Raw genomic sequence first — 10,410 nt, forward strand, 5'->3', positions numbered from 1 at the left:
TACGCTATGCAAAAAAAAGGATTACTGACAAGGTGAATCGAGCATTGATTTTTCCCAAGTGAATCCACCTTATTCCAGAGGGGTACATTTTCTAAGCAAATGTTGAAATTATGAAGCTATCTGTGTCATCATGTCCAAAAGAAATTGGCATTTGATATGACAATGCTGGCTCTTAATGTATTCAGATAAAATGCAGAGGGATTTATGAGATCATCAATGTTTTTTCATGCAGAGTGCCTGTCCAGCTACTACCTCTGTTCAAGAAGTCTTTATATCCTCAGTGCTATATGTCCATGTGTTTTCAACACAGAGTAAGTATGTTAATTGATAGAAAAGAGTGTCAATGTCCCAGGAATATAATGCCTATGGTGATGATTCTGAGTCTCAGTACTGTAAAAAAAACACATTCATATGTTGCATGAAAAAAAATAATGTTGAAGGATTTTGTAATTTAGTCTTATTTCGATTTGGGGGATTATTATGCTCTAACATGTAGAACTACAATTCCCATTATTTGCAAGGTTTTGGGGGATGTAAACGGAAAGTGTAATGTTGCCATGGAGTCAGTTAGTTAGCTGCGGGCTACAACTTGAGGCCCGTTTTATGCCTCTGCGCCGGCAATAGCCTGGAGGCATTATGTTTTCGGGGTTGTCCGTCGGTGCGTCTGTGCATCCATATGTCCGTCCCATTCTCGTGAACGTGATATCTCAGGAATGCCGTGAGGAATGTTCTTTAAATTTGGCACAAATGTACTTGGACTCAAGGATGAAATTATTAGGTTTTGGTGGTCAAAGGTCAAGGTCACTGTGATGTCACAAAACGCGCTTTTGGCCATAACTCAAGAATTCCTACGCTTATTATGACAGAATAGCATACAATGATAAAGTGATGAAATTTTATATCCAAATGGTCAAAGGTCAACTTCACTGGGACATCATAATGTTCCCAACAAACACTTTTCTGGCCATAATTCAACGCCATAACTCAGGAACAGACGGGAAGATTGGGACCATATTTCACATTTGGTCGGCTACTAAATTGGAAGTGGTTTCAATTCAATAGTAGTTTAGTATTTGATTTTTGAATGCAGAAAAAGGCCTATAGCTAATGCATTATGTTTTGTTCTCTCCTCCATCACAGATATAAGAAAATTATTGTAGGAGTGTTGGCTAATCTTAACCCTGCCTTGCTTATGTAACTCTCTAATTAACAGACTAAAATAGCAGGATTTGAAAGAAATATCTTATCTGCAATCATTAAAGAGACCAACATGAGTCACACTATGCAAAAAAACTCAGTTGAATTTTGTAGTGATGGACTTTGGATGTTGTTTAATGTTGTTGCTCTTTATCTGCACCACATTCACATTATAAAGCTGAGCAGAAAGAGAGAGACACAGAGAGAAACAGATGTATCTCCTCCCAGACTGGGTAATCCACAGGCTTCTTCCAGACATCCATGATAAGGTCATTAATGAATAAATTACCTAATGAATGAATTATTGATGAAACCATGTTGGCAGTTCTGTGTACAGTATCCTTGAGTGTATGCTCTGGCATTGGCATACTACAACCAAAAGTATGTACAGTTAATGAAAAAAAAATAGTGAAGCATGTGTTAAACGTTTCAAAAGAAGCAAAGAAAGACAAATCTGTCAGTACATAAGGTTGAAACCTGGAGCTTGTTAGTAGTTAAGTCTGTTAAGACTGGGAATTCAACACTGCTGCACAGACTGCATCAGATAAAACCCTCAGATGACATTTTGTGCCATAATAGACACAAATATTAATGCAGATGTGGTGTAACCTACATTAAGTACTTTGTTTGCAGTATTTCATATGTACTTAAGTTACCAAGGTCCCTAATCACATTGTTACTTGGCAAATAGGTTGAGCATGATCATGGAGTAGTACAATCAAGTCAAGTCATGTCATGTCAAGTTGTGGGGTTCAGTATTGTTGCAGCCAGAAGCATAGTGCATCACAGTGAAATCTTCTGGAAACGCTGGTGAAGCGATGGACTACGGGGGTTATCATAACAGAATGTGGACAAGGGCAAATTCAGTAGTACTGCTCGTATTAATGATTTTGGAGTGGAGTTCCACAGAAAAGACAAGATGACAAAGATATACTAAACAGGTGAGCACTACTGCATACAGTATATTGAATGCAATGCAGTGGACACGCTTTTATTCAAATTGCCAAATCCAAATCTGCAGTGCATAACTGATTTCAAGTACTAGTGCAGTACTTAATGGAACCCTTTTTCACAGCAGAAGTGCGGATTTTAACTCTAATGGCATTAAAAGCACAAGTGACACTAAAAACATCAGTGATGGCTCCACTTGTTTTAGGAGAACCATGAGTGATCCAGCATGCACAACATGAGGACCCTGGAACAACAATAGCTAAATATAAACTGAGCCATTATTCTTGTTACATCTGATGTTGAAGTGTCAATATGCTGCGAAAAAGGTAGGTTGGATGTGATAGCAAAACTGGAACCCTTTCTCAGGCTCATAGGCCCAGGTGCCTCACCTGCAAACAGCTCCTCAAGAACAGTTCAACACAACTGATTTTCTGAAAAATAATTACCCAGTGATCTTTGAAAAACCCATAAGGTCATACTTACTGGTGTTTTAAAAGGCACTTTCCAGAATCATCTAACTATCTGGGTAAACAAATATTTTGTCTATTGCCCAAAGAGTAATCAGCCAGAACCATCTGAGAAGCCGTCATTAAAAACCGTTTGGAAAAAGGCAGGCACTTTTAAAAAAAATAAATGACAGGTGATTGGATGACCCATCTGTCCGTCACGTCCGTCATTGTTGGTTTCAAATGAACAGTCGAGGGCGCAGAAACCACGCCTGCAGCGGCTAGTAGCTCCTTACAGGACGCTGATTGGTTCGGTCCGCTGCTTGATATGTGATCGTGTGATTCTCGCGTAATCCCGAGAATTCAGCATTTCTAAGTCTTTGTTCGGTTTAGGGAACCAGGGGCGTCGGACTGAGGGGAAAAAGGGGACTGAGTACCCAGGGCTCTCATGTGAGGAGGGCCCAAAAAGATGCTACAATGAATAGCTGTGGATGCGGGGAGGGGCCCATAGAAAATGCCTTTCTAGAGGGCCCAGAATTTTGTGCTACGCCCCTGTAGGGAACAATTTAGGACACAAGTTTACCATCTTTTTTTATCATGCAGCAGACCCAATATTGTTTCATCCAGATGGTAAAAACAGTCTTTGGTGATTCTGAGAATACCTTCACTGTTGCTAAATGACCCTCCAGGTTAGTTCTGGATTACACCTTAAAGTGCTACTTGGACACTTCTTCAGTGATGAACCCAGGACCCTGGGGTGTTTTGGGTCTTTAGTAAAATTTAGATATCTTAATGAATGCATGATTTTATTTTGTACAATTAATTAAAATATGACAAGGTGCTATTTATCATTCACTTGGAGTTGTGTTTCTTGGCACCTGATGAATGAGTCTATATTCACTTTTAGCTTTTTTTAGATTCTCTTTTAGCTCTGTCTTTACCAACTCCTGAGGGAAATATCTGGCTCTGCTCCACTATGTTCACCAGCTAGTTTCAAACAGTGTCTGCCTGGAGGTAAGTGTCCTTCGCTGTATGTGGTAATTTACTGCACTTTCACCTTTTGCTTTGCACAGTGTGTACATACCCACAGTGTCCTGACACAATATGTACCATGCATGTGTAGGGGCATTAACTGTTCCCCTTTAATTCACTAATTTCTCCTATGCATAGCTTTGAATGGAGAACACATTTTTTACACTGTTAAACAATATCAGCGGTGTAGTACAATGTAGTACAATTTTTTCCCCACTGCCTCTAAAGTTATATCACACTTTTGTATTGGGTAAAATATTTAATCTCATAGTAAATTCTGGTTGTGTTGTGCATCTGGTTATGCAGTTATTCAACAGATTTGATATCTTTGGAAATCTGAGTAGAATTTTTAATAAAGTTCTGAGGGTTTGAACAATGCTTGGCAGTATAATAATTGACTCATCAGGGGGTTGAGGGTCCATGGGGTTGAAGAGATTAAGCCATACTGGATCATTGTCACGTGTCCTGACAACAGAAGTGCAGATGCTGCTAACAAGCAGATGTGTTTGTACATTCACGTATCATGTATGTTCACTGTTCTTTGGTGTACACATTTTCAGAGCTGGCCTTGTAAACTCAGGACCAAATACTGTTTGTAAGCTTTCCCATCAAACTGAAGTGACTGTTTTATCTCAGATGGCTTATTCATGGCCACTGCTAAAGTTCAGAAGCCCAACGTTCCAGCCCAGTCAAAGAGCTGTGTCCTTGATCCCGGGCCGTGTCCTCTGTCAAAGAACTGGCCCCTTCATCCCTGGTGACAGCTTTCCAGACCAAAGGGAGTGTTACTACGAGCCGATGTCTTTCGCCATTCGGAATAATGAAAATGAGGTACTGTTGCTTAAACTTACTTAGCTTACACAGTAGAACAGTTTTCAAAAATATTTTCTATTGGAACATTTTGTTCCTGTCAATCCTTTATCTCCTTTTCCTTGACTAAGACAAAATAGGCTTGTTTAAACCTTTATCACTGCACACTTCTGAGTTCATCCAGAGGGGATTCATAAAAGCAAAGCTAGTCTAATCTTCTTAACCCATGGAGGAGTGTGTAATCCCTAAAACATGACAATGACCAATATTGATGTTATAAGTTTCTGGCAGGATGGTGTTTTTTTTTTTCTCATGTGCTTTTTCTTTCAGACTGATACATAGGCACTATTTTTATCTTTAAAACTTTAATAAGCTACTTTGAGTGTCCTTTGAGGATTGCCCTCTGCAATTCCAGCAGTATTAGAGTAACCAAGTGAAGGCAACAGGGAGTATGACCTGCTTGTTGAAAGTGTTTAGTCCCAAGATTGCAGAGGATCTAAGTAAAGGAGCCAATAAGAAAACCTTGTCTAATGCCCTCAGAGTGTGGACTTAAAGTCTTTTAGTCTATTACTAAGTGGAAAAAAACTCTGTCGGGTGACATTTTTACATGTTTTAATACAAATTATGTTTCAACAGTTTTCAAGAATGTAATTTCATTGATTTTTGCTTTACTTTAATATACAGACAGTAATGTTAAGAACATTCCCACGCAAAGGAAACTGCATCTATTGGGAGAATGTTTTTTTTCCCCCAAAGGCTGAATATGACTGAAAAGAAATGATTATAAATTATCATCTTGTTTATAGCCAATATAGCCATCATAACAATATGACAGCCACAGGGATATGTCTTTACCAAGTAGAGAAAAATAATTCCGAAAAAATAACGGCAAACAACATTTGGTTCGAACTCATTCATCTCATTAGTGTTTTAATCAAATATATCTTCTCTGTCAAATTTGATCTGTTAACTGAAATAATATGAAATTGCTTAATTGACGAATTGCATGTTAAGAGACAGCAAGTTGCTGTGTTGTGCAAACTCTGTAATCAGTTTCACACACACACACACACACACACACACACACACACACACACACACCTGTATATGGAAACACACCCACGCATAGCCATCTTGATGATTACTCACATCCATTATTACCTGTGTTTCTATCACTGTCTGAGGTCAGCCCTCTATAAATGAAGACGTCTGCTTTTCTATTGTTCCTAATAGCAGAGAGATAGATTTGGAAGCAGAATAATAACATCTTAAATTCAAACCTTTGGACTTTTATCCTGCTAATTGAACTCCTAACATCTGTGTCATTTTTCCAGGCATGACTGAATTATCATTCAAATAACAGCTGATAGTAGATACTTGTCAAACCAAATCTAACCGCAAGCACTACGCAGAAAAAAAAATACCCAAAAAACAAACTGCATTTTCACCTGTACACACTGATCAAACCCTTTCTGACAAGACATCACCTCTGCTGCTCTCTCTCTGCCTGATCCTTACGGAGTCCCGGCCTCCTCTGAAGCTCCAGCACTCTGATCATCAGCCCACAGAAGACACTGGCACTACCTCCACACATCTCTACAAAGGTACAATGGAACAGAGAGGAAAATGACTGCCTGCCCACAAGTACTGCACCTCTACTGGAGGTGAGGGAGGGGAAAGAGAGTGGTGAGGTGGAGGAGAGAGAGTGAGGCAAGGAAAGAGAAGAACAATGTTATTGCTTTTACCCAATCACCAACCAGATCCCGGTTAAGTCTTTTGTGGAATCATGACAAAGCTGCTGAAGTAAGCCTTTGTCTGAAAACAAAGAGGAGTGTGTTTGTGTGCGAGAGAGAGTCTACCATTGTGTGTGTGTGTGTGTGTGTGTGTGTGTGTGCACGCACCCGAGTTCAAGATAGCATGTGTTAGTTGGAGAAATTGCTTCTCTGAGTGTAAGGGAAGCGTGTAACAGATGCAAGTGTTGTGCATCTGACAGAGTGTGTGTGTGATTGTCTCCTTCATTTCCTTTGTGCCGGAGATTTGGGTTTAGGAAAAAAACCTGAGATGGCCTCTGCTCATCTGTAAGATTCTCTAATGATCTCACAAATGTGAAACACACTCACACATAGCTCCCATGTCACACCCACCTTGTCACCACTGTCGGTGTGTCAGCATCTCAAGAAAAATGGGGAGTGAGACATCAAACAGACTGGCGTCACTGCCTAGATGAAAATACACTCAGACGAATCAGCCTCTATAGTCACTTTGCTAATGGGAATCCTACCCAGCAGATGCGTCCTGTTGGAAGAACACATGGAGTATGAAACAGGCTTATGTATGCATACAGGTAGTGAACCAGTAGCCATGGCCTGTGCAGCCACCAGGGGATACTGTATGTGTGTGTATAGAGACACCGGCTGGACCTGTGAGTTATGAGAGCATGACATCAAAACAACTGGAAAAAAAAAAACATCCAGACACAGTCAAGCATGCAGGACATTGTAGCATAATTCAAACTGAATCCATGGAAGCTACTTGAGATACTTAAATATGCAGCAATTGTTTGCATGTGTTGAAGTTGAAGTTGAAGTTGAAATGTCTTTAATGTCCCCAAGGGGCAATTTGGTTCACAACAGGTAGCCAACACATACACATTCACACAAAAACACATAAAAACATGAGATAATAAATAGATAACAGCATAAATACACATGTACACTTCACACAAATAAATGAAAATAATATGTGCTGTGACATGGTCAGGGATGGCAGATGACCTACAGCAGTGGTTCCCAACCTGGGGTCCGGGGACCCCTCAGGGGGGCGGCAAAGATCACAGGGGGTGCGCAAGTCTTTATCTGGTTTGAGGTTGAGGTAAAAAAAAAAAGAAGATTTGCACATCAACAACAAATTATGATAATACACTAGAATATATAATGTATACAAAAGTCGGTATAAAAACTATGGGGGTGCTCAGCTTTTCTTAGACATAAGTAGGGGGGGCGCCAAGGAAAAAAGGTTGGGAACCACTGACCTATAGGTTGTTGAGAAACCCAACAGCTGATGGTATCTGTATTCTGTGTGCTGCTGGTTTTTAGCTTGAAGGAAAAGAAGTGAGTAGTTTGCTAAAAGTGCCTTCCTTTTTCCTGCCATACAAAGACATACAGCATAGTTTTAGGGTAAAATATTCCACATTATGGCCTGGAAGAAATAAGAATGATGCTTTGTAAAAACAGAGGGCACAAGGAGGATGAAGAAGAGAGGTGGGGAGGTAAGGTGTGTACGCAACGGTGAGACAATCATACAAAAGCCCTCCTGAGATGAGTGTCAGGAGAGCAATCCAGTGATGCTTAATTAGGAAACAAAGGTACAGAGTTAAACTGGGGACAGCGATAAGTGGGAGAGATGGATGACTTCTGAATATATGAACAGCCTCCGTCTGGAAGCCAGACTCCCGAAACTGCTTGAACTCAACCTGAACTGCCCCTGAACTGCACCCACAATATGCCCACCAGTATTTATTGCTGCTTTTTTTAAGTCTCTGTATTCAGCACTTCTTCACTATTCCACATTTACTTGTTTTAGTAGGCTATTTAATGGCACTGGAAATCAGTGCCATTAAATAGCCTACGAAAAACAATAAAAACAAAACAAAAAAAACACCCAGTTATTGCAGGTGGTGCTGTGCTGTGTGGTATGAACCCATGCATGGATGGCTCCATGTTATTCTGCTTCAGCAACCTACCAGAAAGTTACCGAGTGCGCATGCGTGGCTAGAGCGCGCTGCCGCAGACAGGGGGCGTCAACATGGCGTTCTCTCCTCGACGACCGCACTGACTGCAACCTGCCAATGAGAGAGAGAGACGCGTAGGCTACCGTTCTGTCAAAACTCCATCCCTTTTTTTCCCAGCCCTATGAATCCCTACACATTTTCAGGAGGATAGGGTGAATTCAGAGGGTTTTTGAAACACCGCTCTCCCTTGTTTTTCCTGCGCAGTGGATGGTTTTTGTGCAGCAGCAGACGCTCAGGCTTGTAGAGCAGGTGTGAGAGACAGCGGCGACCGCTCCTCTCCTCCCTGTTTCCAAGGGGAAATGTCGAGCGAGAAGCCGGTTTCAGCACCACGGAACTCTGCTTCTTCGCTCACGGACACAGACCGAGACTCCCATCCTCCGCCGGGCTCCACCGTGCAGCAGCCGCAGCAGCAGGTCGCCGCGAGCGCTGGCTCCGGCGCCACCGGGGAAAGGATGGTGTCTTCAGCCGGCTCTATGGTCCTCCCGGCCGGGGTGATCAACCCCGCTGTCCCGATCAGGAATATCCAGATGAAATTCGCCGTGTTGGTGGGCCTGATCCAGGTCGGAGAGGTTAGCAACAGGGACATCGTGGAGACGGTGCTGAACCTGGTGAGTGGAAACAGCACCAAACTGTTAGAAAACACAAAAGGCAGCCATAGAACACAGTAGAATCACTGTGTCCTAACCCGCTATGTTTTATTTACGATGCTTCACTCCCATGATTGTGTGGCTTTCAGAGGATGATGTCATTTGTTTGTTCGGAGGATGGATGTGGGGTTTTTCTTTTCTGCAGATAGAAGCATACATGAGGTTCTGTGTTGGAGGATAAATAAGCTGAAACTGTATTATAAAGCCAGCTGAATGAAGCATGTGACCCCACTAAGGCATGGAGGGTAGTCTAATCACTAGCCATTGTTGACTAAATGACCCGTTTGCGGTGCAACAAGGAAACACATTTGCAGTCAAACTGTAGTGGATAGGGGGAAGTGTATGCAGGCTATTATCATGACCCCGATATGTACTACCCTGAAATGATGCATAGGTAGGTTGTAACAAACGGCGAATGGTTACAATGTTGAGCACAACACAGAGACCCAAACGAAATTATTTCGTTTTCCTAAAGAGCGAAATCATGCAGGTATACATAGTATAGTATATAGTATAGTCTGTAGAGCACTGAAACCAAATCTATCCAACACAGACAAAGGCCGACTAGCATTATGCTATCCATCGACATGTGTGTGTGAGAATGGCTCAAAATTATGCACAGGCCTATTGTTGAAGGCACGGCCCTGCATCCTGTGCGCAAAGGAGTGATGTATAGGTAGCTGTGAAACGGCCAGTGGTTTAAATTGCTGTGCTTCCAACAGCGATCATTTTATTTATGGATCAGATACGTTGCCACCCCCCTTCTATCTTTACCCTTCCATCGTAGGTTGTGTCGGCCATGCTGTGCCTACCCTACCCATGAGAGGATTTAATCCAGCTGGGGTTTTGACATGACTGGCGTTTCCCGTTACGAAAAAGATGAGCAAAATGTACAGCAGATGTAGTTCTTGAAGACTAATGCTTTAGGATTGTATAAGACGTGTTGGATGCTGCCAGGCTGTTTTCCCTACTCCATGCATCAGGCGATGGCGTGTACTGCATGCTATTACATATCTGCCATGAAGAGTGGGGCTCTGATCATTATTCATTCTCTTTTGAGGAAGAAGTAGAATAATGTCATTTATAACCTAATTTCAGTGCAGTGCTTTCTGGAGGTTGACTATTTCAGGGTTTCATGTAGCATGTGACCTATTTACTCACTGGATGCTTGGAGCAGGACAGCCTACAGCTGGGCTAAACCATTTCCCTCTCAGTCAGACTGGTGAGCCGTCCGGATTCAGATCGCCTCTCATCTCCCAATCGATTATTGGTATTACACAGTAGAGCAGGGGGGCTTTGCTGGCTCACTCCGACCTTGTCTTGTCCCCCCCACCCTCTGGCTGCACTGGCTAACCATCCATCCTGTTCCACAGCCTCCTCCTTCACTCTGGAGGGGCTGAGAGGAGAGATGCTGCCTGCATAGACTGGCCTGGCAGGGCAGCGCCATGCATTTAAAAGCAGGTGGAGAGGGGGTTGAGGGAGGGTGGGGGAGGAGAAGAGAGAGAGTGGAGGAGGATGAGGTGGTAGGATGCTGCAGTGG

The sequence above is a fragment of the Sander vitreus genome, chromosome 13 (genome assembly GCF_031162955.1).
Source record: "Sander vitreus isolate 19-12246 chromosome 13, sanVit1, whole genome shotgun sequence".
NCBI lineage: Eukaryota > Metazoa > Chordata > Actinopteri > Perciformes > Percidae > Sander > Sander vitreus.